The 11,309-nt window shown below is 29.9% G+C and overlaps 1 protein-coding gene across 1 annotated transcript in view; it reads right to left on the reverse strand.

The window, feature by feature from the left end:
- LOC129248648 (uncharacterized) overlaps window positions 1-11,039 on the reverse strand; it is a 233,351-nt gene extending 222,312 nt beyond the window's left edge. The window contains exon 1 of the mRNA XM_054888276.1: window positions 10,917-11,039. The gene's annotated coding sequence lies outside the window, so the exon portion shown is untranslated. The remainder of the gene's footprint in view (window positions 1-10,916) is intronic.
- Between the last annotated feature and the right edge of the window lie 270 nt (window positions 11,040-11,309).

Raw genomic sequence — 11,309 nt, forward strand, 5'->3', positions numbered from 1 at the left:
TTCGAACAGGAGCTCGAGTATATCGAGTTTTTCCGAGTAATTCTAGTAATAATTTTGATTATTTTGACTTTCTTCGAGGCATTTTTTTAAGTTTTATGGATAATTTATACGCAATGCAAATATTTATTCACCACTTTCAGTTAACACTTTAACCATAAAAAGAAGCATTAAATTTAATCAATAATCGTCTAGGTATTATATCTTATGACTGACTCCCCATAGGGATAGCTGCGGCCACTAGATACTAATTTCCTGATCGCAGAAGACCCGTAAAAAATCCATGCGCTTAAAACAAAAAGCAAACAATAAAATTGTTTTTAAGAAACTGTACTGTTCCTGCTCAAGGTATGGCACATATTTTTGCCCCAATAAAATTAAGGGTTTTCCAATATTAATTTCGAGAGATGATTAACGATTTTTTATGGCCGGAATTGGATGGTATTGATCTGGACAACGTTTATTTTCAACAAGACGGCGCTACGTGCAACACAAGCAACGAAACCATTGATCTTTTACGGGAAAAGTTTCCGGACCGTGTTAATGCTCGAAGAGGGAATCACAATTGGCCACCGAGATCTTGTGATTTAACACCGTTTTTCATTGGAGCCACGTGAAAGAGAAGATCTACGCCAACAACCCAGGGTCGATTCAAGACCTCAAAGATGGAATTCGTGAGGCTACCGAGGACATAGAGAAGCCACTTTGCAATTCGGTTATGGAAAATTTCATGAAAAGGATATTGTCCTGTAAGCGTGGTCGTGGTGGTCAGTTGCTTGATGTTATTTTTCACTATTAACGGCATATCTTCCTTTTTATAATGAAATAAACATCCGATAATTTATATCAAAAAATAGCATATTTCCTTGAATATCAAATTAACACCTTTTATTAAAAACCCTTTACTTAATATACAATCATACTAAATATGGATCACAACACTAAGATACTGTTAAATAATAAAAAAATCGACCATATTTAACTAAAGTAATATAATTGAGAATATTAAATGAGGCGGAGTTGTCAAAACGTCTTTTAACAAACTGCACTTGTGTACATCTCTTTCTTCAAGCAATCAGAAGACTTAAGCAGCGAACTTGCACCACGATCTGCGTGGTAATTGTAATAAAATATTTCTAAAAAGGTAAATATAAAGGAGGGAAATTGCATTTAAGTAAACCGAAAAACCACTTCACTAAAGCCAATTAGTCGTTGACATCCTTAAATTTTAGTAATTCCTTTTTGTTTCGATCATGGTAGAGACAAGTAAGAATACAGAACTACATAATATACTATACTAAAATTTTACTGATGTATGCGAAGTTTTTCAACCGTTCACATGGCTGTCATTGTTATGCTGATTTATTTGCAATACAAAGCTTTGTTTCTGGCTAAAGACTGTCTTTTCAGCAACAACCAAATTTGGTTTTATGATTGGACTCTTTCTGGTTGATTTGAGAATATTTTTGAGGTTTTGGGGCAAAATTCTGAGGTATGCTATATTTTAGAGGACAAGTTTTTATTTCACTGTGTAAAATAATATGAAATATAGTACAAGTCAGGCACGTCGAAGTAAAGAGAAAAGCAAAATAAATTCCCGATAATCTCAGTTTTTAATAAAATAAACTTAAAACAAACAATAAATTTACTTTATTATGGAAGTGGGAGTTACATATTTTGAAAATAGCAAACATTATAAAAATTCTATATTTCCGCTGAACATTATGGCATCCGCAGTCAACAGAAATGAGAAACTAGAAGGAAGATAGAATTTTTTTACTGATTTTATAACTGTTTATATAAATTTAATGGCTTAAATTTTGCTGAGCTATAAAAAGGACTGAAAAAAGACTGAACTTCTAGCTTTTGAAATATATATCTGGGGCTCGCATCTTTTGGGTTGGGCGTCTTGATGTTATTTCACAAATGGAGCAACCTACAATTTTATGTCGCTTCAAACATAAAATTAATATTATTTTTCGATGAATTGGAAATGAAAGTAATCATATATTTTCAATGAAATTTGGTACAAATACTACAAATATTTATACGTAAATAAATAATCTCATATTTGCATAATAACAGAATGGGATAGAGCATTTTTATACCAAGGGTATCGCTCTACTGCTCCACTAAGTTCGCACCCTAAGTCCAACGGGTTTTTCTTTACCAAATACCATCATACATATTGTGTAAACATCTGTCAAAGCATTTATTAACTACAAGCACACTTTTTTAATGAAATGCAGATGCTGATAATTAAAAACTTATTACAACAATCATACCCAAACGCTAGCGGTGTGAAAAGAGAGTGAGAAGGGGGCGTGTAGTTGTAAAAGCAAGTAAAATGTCTTAGTGCCTGTATTAAAGATGTTGTAGCAAAAGCGTTAACAAGTGGCGTAACGATTGAAATGAGAAATTAAAAAATTCCCAACAACTAAAACAAACCAAGCGAAACAAAAAAAAGGCTGGCAGACTGTTAAATATGAAATGGTAAAATAACAACGAGGCAAGTGAAAGTTGTGCACCTTCGTACAACTTTTTTAAAATTTGTATTTATTCCTTTTTTTATAAATTATTTCTTATATTTTGCAAAACATCTACTTCGTGGCTGAAAGGTAATGCGAAAAATCTCGCAAATTTTTTTTCTTGCAAATTATCATATTTGAAGCCGGAGCTAACGTAAATGAGGTAAATATGTGAATCATGAGCAGAAAGGATGCACTAGAGCGAAGATAAGAGGAAAGCTGTGCAAAAATTGTGATATAAAAAATTTTTAATTAACAAAATTTGGTTATAAGGGTCACAAGCATTAGAAATATGACTATGCTGATTAACGTTAAGATTATGGGTAGAGAATATTTAATTATAATTGAAAAGAGGGGAAATTTGTTGTGTATATAAAAATTTAGAAATAATTTAAGGCTGTCAGAACTAAAGCTAATAAATTAGAATACAGCTCTTGGGATATAGATAAGGATGGAAAAATGCTGTGCTATGTAAAAAAAAAAAAATCATGGCGATATCAATAAAGAGTATATTTTATATATATCTGCATAACCTTACTTTAATTTAAATTAAAAACTTTGAAGTCGCTTTTTCCAACAAATTCGGTTCTTTGGACTATGATATTGTACTGTATTTAGCTGACTTCTCTAAGTTGTAGTGTAGTTCGTCATGTTATGTAAAGGGCAAACAAATTCTAATGGTCTATGGATAAGTTCGTGCGGTTTTACAACAGATGGCGTAACTTGATTATTATTCCATCGATCCACATTTCCAAACATTCATTGGAGAGCTACTGTCGTAAGGCACAAACGTCAGTATAAGTTTTTTATTTGAAGCGTAAACAACAATATTTTTACCACACTTGAAAATGTCGAATTTCGTGCCAAATAATGTGTTTTTGCGGGGAATTCTTCTTCATTATTTTAATATGAAGAAAAAAGCAGCCGAAAGTCATCGTATCTTGGTGGAAGTTTATGGTGAGCATGCTCTAGCTGAGCGAACGTGCCAGAAGTGGTTTGCACGCTTTAAAAGTGGTGATTTTGGCCGCGCCGCCAAAGTTCATGGATACCGAATTGGAGGAATTGCTCGATCAAGATCCGGCTCAAACGCAAGAAGAGGTTGCAAAAACTTTGGGAGTTGATCAATCAACCATTTCAGCTTGAAAAGCGCTACCGTAGACCGAATCGTCTCTAAGCTTCGCTCAATGAGTATTGATGGGGAAATACGCCAGATATTTTCGGAACTACACATATTCCATGTCAGCCCTTTTTTGAATTATTTGAAATTGAAACAAATGTACGCTAGGCAGAATTTGACGAAAGTGAAGTTTAAGAATAGGTAACAACCACATAATTGAAGAAAAACTGGTTTTTGTTTGCTTTACTAATTTTTTTGCACCCATTTATAGTTCATTATTTACTTTAGCATCAGAAACTGAAAGCTGACAGCCTAAACAAATAAACAAACGAACAACTGAAATTAAATTAAAATCTCTGAACGCTAAGCGTGTGTGACAACAATAATAAAGTGAAAATAGAGAATTAAAAATGATGAAAGAAAAAAGAAATGAAATAATAAATGAAAATAACATTCAACTTTAATAAAACAGATAGGTATAAATGAAGAAAAAAGTTTGGCTAGAAGATTAAACAAAAAATACGAAACAGATTTAGACAAAATTTATTTAATTTTAATAGTTTTATTATTTATAGTTAATTTAAATGAAGATATTTATTGGATTGAAAATTTATAAATTGAAAAAAATGATACTATAATTAATAATTTTAATCAGTGTAAACATAATTTTAATATTTATTGCATATTTAGTTTTATATTTATTATTTGAATCGAAAAGTTAGTACTGAAATATCAAAATTAATGAGGATAAGCGAAGCCTTTTTGCCGCCAAAATTGATTAATGAAGTAAATCTAACTTTGATGAAACAGTAACTAACTTGGGTTTCAGAATAAATTCAAGATTACCATGCGCTGACCATGCAAACTTTGTTGTAAACAATGTAGATTATATTCTTAGAAAGCCATATTGTACTGCCTATACTTACTTGGAATCAGAGCAGAGTGGAACCCCTGTTAGTGCCATAAAACTATGGAATTCTATACCAACTACAATAAAGCTTATAAAACAAGCAAAGTGTTTTAAAACTGCAGTTTCTAACTAATTCTAACCTCTAATCTTCCTTTCCTTCTCCCGTTCCCACCATCTTTCTCCTTTTCTCACTTATTATACTAAGTTTTAGTCTATAAGTTTAATAGTTAAAATGGTTTTAAATTTTAAGTATCATTTTTATGTATACCATCCTCGTGTTCTAGAATCATAAGAAGATGTACTACCACAAGGCCCCGTATTAGTATGTACAAAACAAAACAAATAAATTGAATTGAATTGAAAGCAAAAAATTAATGAATTGAAAATATAGTGTATTTTATATTTTTTATTAATACAATTAGGTGGCCGCGTAGCCAAATGGGTTGGTGCGTAACTACCATTCGGAATTCACAGAGAGAACGTCGGTTCGAATCTCGGTGAAATACCAAAGTAAAGAAAAACATTTTTCTAATAGCGGTCGCCCCTCGGCAGGCAATGGCAAACCTCCGAGTGTATTTCTGCCATGAAAAAGCTCCTCATAAAAATATCTGCCGTTCGGAGTCGGCTTGAAACTGTAGGTCCTTATATTTGTGAAGGGGGAGGAGCTCGGTTCAGTTTGGATCCCTCCCAGCCGCCAAAGCAAAGAACTAAACTTGCCTCAAGAGTAAGGTGATGTTTTTCTCCTCAATTTTGTTATGAGCGGCCACAACTAGTATTACAACTCCGCTTGGTCATATGCTCTGCGGCAGCTATTTCTGCGATTGGCATTACCGCTATGTATGCGCTTGTCACTCGGTCACTTTGCCATTTTGCCGTTTTACAGCTTTGCCTTTTGTGTTAATTTCAACACTTTTTCTCATTTTTCTTTTCATGCTGCAAATAGTAATTTTATGTAAAGTGTGTCACGACGCCACTTTGTCAACGCAAATGTGAGGCAGCTCAAAGGCGCCAAACAGAAAAAAGTTGCATTGTACATAGGCAAATATAAATTTACTTAAAAATGATGTGTGGGCACTTCATACACCAAACGCTGCTTTGTTTGCTTATCCGCCAACAGACTGTCATAATTTGGATTCAATAAAACATCTTCGCAGTTTAAATGGCGTTACATTGTATGTATGGGTGATACATATACATACATATAAATATTTATATGGATGCTTGTATGAGTGTGCATGTACGCGTAAGGCTTTACTGCATTCGCTGCTTGGGGTTTCTGTTTTCTTTTATGATGTGTTGGTGTGGAAAGTGAAACTTAAAATTATTTGTATGCCGCTATATGTTTACTTTCAGGTGTCACTGTTGAACTTTGGATGTGTTTCAAAGTTTGGCAACAATTTCTTTTTTTTTTTCAAAAAATACATTTTTCACTAATATTTGTTGCTGTGAAAACATACATGTACTAGCGAGTTGTGACAAGCGATTTGTATCAAATACTAATATTTATTATTCTCTTCAGCGTACGTGGGATATTTGAAGGCTGCAACGAATGTTCATAGTCGCCAAGTAAACTCTTGCTGTTGGGTAAATCTATTGACAAAAGCTTTTAAGCAGAGCTACGAAACGCAAAAAGTGTTGGAAAGTTAAATAAAAATAAAATCCAATTGGAACAAATGAGATATTATTTATTCATTTACATTTTCTACAAATATTTGCTGGCTCGTAGATTGTTATTTATTTGGCAGTGAGCAAATACAGCTTACATTTGAACAAACAGAAGAGAAGTCAACTTAAGTGAAATCTAACAAAAATTATTTAGAAATATAGCCTTAAACCAAATTGCACCTACGGGAGAGTTCGTGTTCTATGCTGAATAACAGACACGGAAAGTAGGCTATATAGAGAAGTATCTAATAGCATCTAATATATATGAACTTTGGCTATGAAAATATATTAAAGGTTACTGGGTAGGACCAAGACGAAACAAATTTCTTACGTTGCCCCGATGGCCTTGTTATATAAAGTCATAAAAATAATAATAATTATAATAATTTGCAGGCGTATAACTCTACCTAACTCACTAACAAAGTTCGTACTCTTATTATTTAATTTAAGAGTTTATTTAAAACAACATCTAGGTGCGTCTTTTGCAATACGATTTATTTTTAACTTTTGGTGGACTGCTTCATTAGTTTTTAAGTGAATTCACATGGAATGGCATTAGGTTGTATACATTATTTTAGTTCCATGGCTGACTAAAAATAAGTCTCCCAGGAGTCTCCTATACAGTCAACCTTCTCAAGGTTTTATATAAAAGGATATATGTATGTTCAAAAAACTAAAAGGACAGGTATCGGCATCCACGAATATCTAATAAAATTTACCAATAAATAATTTTTGAAACTATTGGATTACTATGGACTTTGTTATAATGAAAAATAAAAATAAAAAAATAAAATAAATAATAAAATAATAAAAAAAAATAAAAATTGATAATTGAAATTAAAAAATATATCGGTGAACTGGTCAATATGTACTATTATACATTTTGTATAATTTTGGGCAGTAGTCGGCCAAAAGTTAGTTTTCGTATCATGTTTAAGTACACAAGAAGACACACATTATTATTTCATAAGCCTGAGAGGAGTATTGCATTCACACTCTTTCGAAATAAAATTTATTCAGAGGAATTTCAGGACTTTTGCTGCATTAAAGATTTTCATTTCAAAATGTAGTGTTTCATAAGCTTTTTGAATTTCGCACACATTTCAGGTAACTTTAAAAAATAATAACAAAAGTATGAGAAAAATATTGTAAAAAATCTAGAATAAAAATATTTCGAGGAAAAAAAATGAAATTAGGTAATTGAATAATTTTAGCTGCTTTGATTATAAATATAAATATTTATGTATATACGTAGAAATTCTATACGTTAAAATTGTTCTTTATTGAATAAAGAAATGGTCGGCCACCAGAATTCACAAATGGAAATTGGTAGAAATGGAAGATTTCAAACATGTCGAAAAATTGGAAAAGTTGTTGCTTAAGGGGGAGCCTGGTTTATAAGGTCAAAAAAATCAATTTTTTTTCGTTTTAAGCGATTCCTAATATATTTCAGAATATTCACACACAGTTACAGAGCCTAATTCTCAATATTTCCGTAGATGCAAAGCCAAAGGTAGGCGAGCGTTAGGTAGTTACGCTGTGACCGGATAGCTGCAGTACAAACTTTATCTTCTTTTCTCGACTTTTCATTTTTATGATTTCTTTGAATTGGCGTACATGAATGAAAAAAACTAATGAACCTTTTGAAATGAATCATAGCTTGTTCCCTTCAGTATTAAATTCTCTTCTATTTGAACTAACAAAATAGATAAAAAAAAAATGTTCAAGATTTTTATACCAAGTTGAAGGGAATTTTTTTTTTATAGAAAGGGGTTTTTTTCTTTAAAACCTCCAAAAAGTTGAAATTTTGGAATTTCTCTCAGTTTTCTTAGTTCCTCTAGAATAAAAATCATGATAATTAGAAATCCATTTGAATTTTTTGCTTTAGATAATAATTACGAGCTGTATCTTGTACGCCAGTTGGAAACTCCATCGTTGCAGCGCTCTACTAATTTCTATGTTAAACATTTTTTTCAACTTATTTTAACCAGTACAAAAATTTTTTATACTTTTTAAATGTTCATTAAAAGAGAGAAAAAACTTTGCAGTGCTAAATTAATTTTTTCCTTTAAAAAAAAGATCGCGAAGAGATGCAATTTTTAGACCTCATAAACCAGGCTCCCCCCTTAAAAGAAACTGAGAACTGTAGAAAAACCACTTAAATTTAAAATATTTGAAAAACATTAAAAAATTAAGTATTTCAAAATATTTCATGAAATGTTTGTTTTTAATTCTATCCGAATATTCGTTGTATGCATTTTTAATATTATTTAACAGATTTCATGGATTTAACAGATAATTTGTTCTTTGCTACAATAGAAATCCCATGAAAATGGAAGAAGTTCCAACTGTACGAAGTACCATTTTAAAATTGGTTTCTCAAAGTTTTCTAAAAGTTTTAAAATTCTATTGTAGTGTTACTAAAATGCATAACTAAATAACGCTTGCTCTAGTAGAGAGAAATGGCAAATTTTCAATTTCAAAATATATTCACTAATAAAAAGTTAGTATAAAAGTAATCGTGACTCAATTCAACACACAATAATTCCGGGCAGTTTTAAATTGAAGTTTTTAGTTTTTAAAATGAAAAAAAAAACGAAAAAAATTTCGTTTAAAATTTAAAGTTAATTAAATGGGACTCGTAGATTAGAATGGTTTGAATTATAATTAATTAATGAATTAAAATTTGAAGTATAATTTTATGCTTTGAAGGAAATATAAAAAAATTAGAGTCTTCGATTTTAAATAGCTTTTAGTTTTTGAATTTAAGTTTTTTAACTCGTTAAAGCTGATTTAAAGTATTGAAATTCTTTTTAAAAAGTCAAAAAGTGAGAAATTTTCTAATTTCAATTTTAAGGCCTTAAACTCTTAAGTTGGTTGGTATAAAATTAAATAAAAAGAAAGAGAGATGGACTCCATTGATTGTGTACCACAGTACACAAGTAGTAAATATAATTGTCGGACGATGCCATTTGGAAAATATGAAATATGGGTGATATATTTGCTCCATCTTGTAGAAACAATTAGTTTTCAAATAAGTTTGAATAATTTGAAATTTTTCGCTTTTGCAATTCCAAAGGTTAGGATAAGTTAGGTTGACCTGGCTGGCTGAAAGCTATGGCATAGACTTAGTGGTCCTTAGTGGTACTAGATGGAGCTTGACCTTTACGATTCTTTCCAGCAGACTTCTTGTAATAAGCCTACGCCCTTTGCAAATCTAAGTCAGCCTTGGAGCTCAAACTCCGCTTTCAATTATAAAGAACTTTAAAGGTTAAAATAAAGGTAAAACTTTAAAATTTAAAATATTAGACAAAAATAAAAATTATAAAATTATTTAAAAATATTTTTAAAAAAATTTAAGAATAAAAATATTAAATTAACTACAATTAAATAAAGTAAATAAAGTAAAGTTTTAGAATATTATACTCAGTTAAAAAAATTGCTTTTCAATTCGAAAGCTGTTTGAATAAATTTATAAGTTAATGCGTAAGTTAAAGCTTTCATATTTTTTTAATTTTAAAGTTCGAAACTATTTTAAATACGTTTTATAACTTTTAAATTTCTATAACTAACTTAATGTAAAGAAAATTTTTGAGTTTACATATTTTAATTATTTGTAATTTTTAACTTCGAGATTTTTGAATCCAATTAAATAATTTGAAATTTTTAGCTTTAATTCTATTCAACTTCGGTTAAATAGAGTTCAACTTTGTATTAAATTTTTAAAATGATTTAAATATATTTGGTTTTTACTAAATTTTAGTTTTTTTACATTTTACCACTTTACGGTATCTCTGAACTCAGTACATACAAAATTAGAATAATTTATTTAAAACACTCTAATTTTTTATGATTTTGTAATATTTTAAATTTAGTACAATTTTTTTTATTGTAAGAACAACTTAAAAAATAAAAAATAAACTCAAATAAATAAACAAATTTGGATCTGAAATTTTCAAACCCGCTTAAAATTTTACTTAAACTTAATTTTATTAGTTGAAATATTTCAATTCATTTGCAGAAACCTTTAGGGATTAACCTCTTAAGTCAATTAAACTTGTTTTGTATAGATTACTGAATTCTTTCAATTAGTTTTCAGATTTAGTAAATATACAAATTGAGGTTTTTTAGGTTTTAAATTTCTTAATTATTTCATTTGTAACAAACATTTCTAAGTTAAATTAAAGAGAAACAAGTTGTATTTTTTTAATTTCATAATAAATTTAAAAAATTTAGTGCTTAAACTTAAATTTGGCTGAAATTCTCTTTAGGAAACTTAAATTTGAATATTAAAAGAAATTTTGAGTGAATTCAATTAAATTTATGCTTCCATGTATTTGTCTTTAAAATTTATAATTATATTTTTCATATATTCCACAACAAATTTGTTTAGCATTTGTCATAGATTATATTTTTAAGATTAATAAAGTAGAATTTTAGCTGCATGAAAGACACGCCAAAAATGTTTTTTTTTTTTTAATTTTGAATTATTTAATTGAAGGTATGACTCAAAAACCAATCGGTTCCGGAATATTCACTCTAAAACAAATAATTCAAAAACTTTTAGCTGTCTTTAATTAAAATTTCATTAGCAATGGTTGCACTTAATTTGTTATAGGTTTACTGAATATTATAAATTTAATTTGGTTTTTTTAGTTGTTGACCAGCACCCAAAATATTATATTAGTCATTTGCTCACCATTTCTTTCTTGCAACAGACTTTGAATTTAATACATTCTGTCGCCAGCTGCGTACTACTCCACACACACAGGAAGACACACGCTTCGAGAGACAGTTTAATCCAAATCGAAAAGTTCACTTTGCTTAGAGTCAGCGCCACTGCGCCTTGCAGGCTAATTTGTAGTCACAAAAATTATTTGCGATTTTCAATGTTTCACTTTAATATTAAATGACTTTTTTGTAATTAAAAAGTGTTGTTTTCTACAGCTGAAGAATTGATTTGAATTTGCAATTGTGCAAATAGAAACTTTCACTGCAAAAGATGAAGTTTGAAAAAAATTGGATTTTAATTTTTGAAACACCAGAACTCCACTTGATTGAACACAAGAAGTTATCTAAATTTACGAACACA

Source organism: Anastrepha obliqua, chromosome 5, assembly GCF_027943255.1.
Source record: "Anastrepha obliqua isolate idAnaObli1 chromosome 5, idAnaObli1_1.0, whole genome shotgun sequence".
Taxonomy (NCBI): Eukaryota; Metazoa; Arthropoda; class Insecta; order Diptera; family Tephritidae; genus Anastrepha; species Anastrepha obliqua.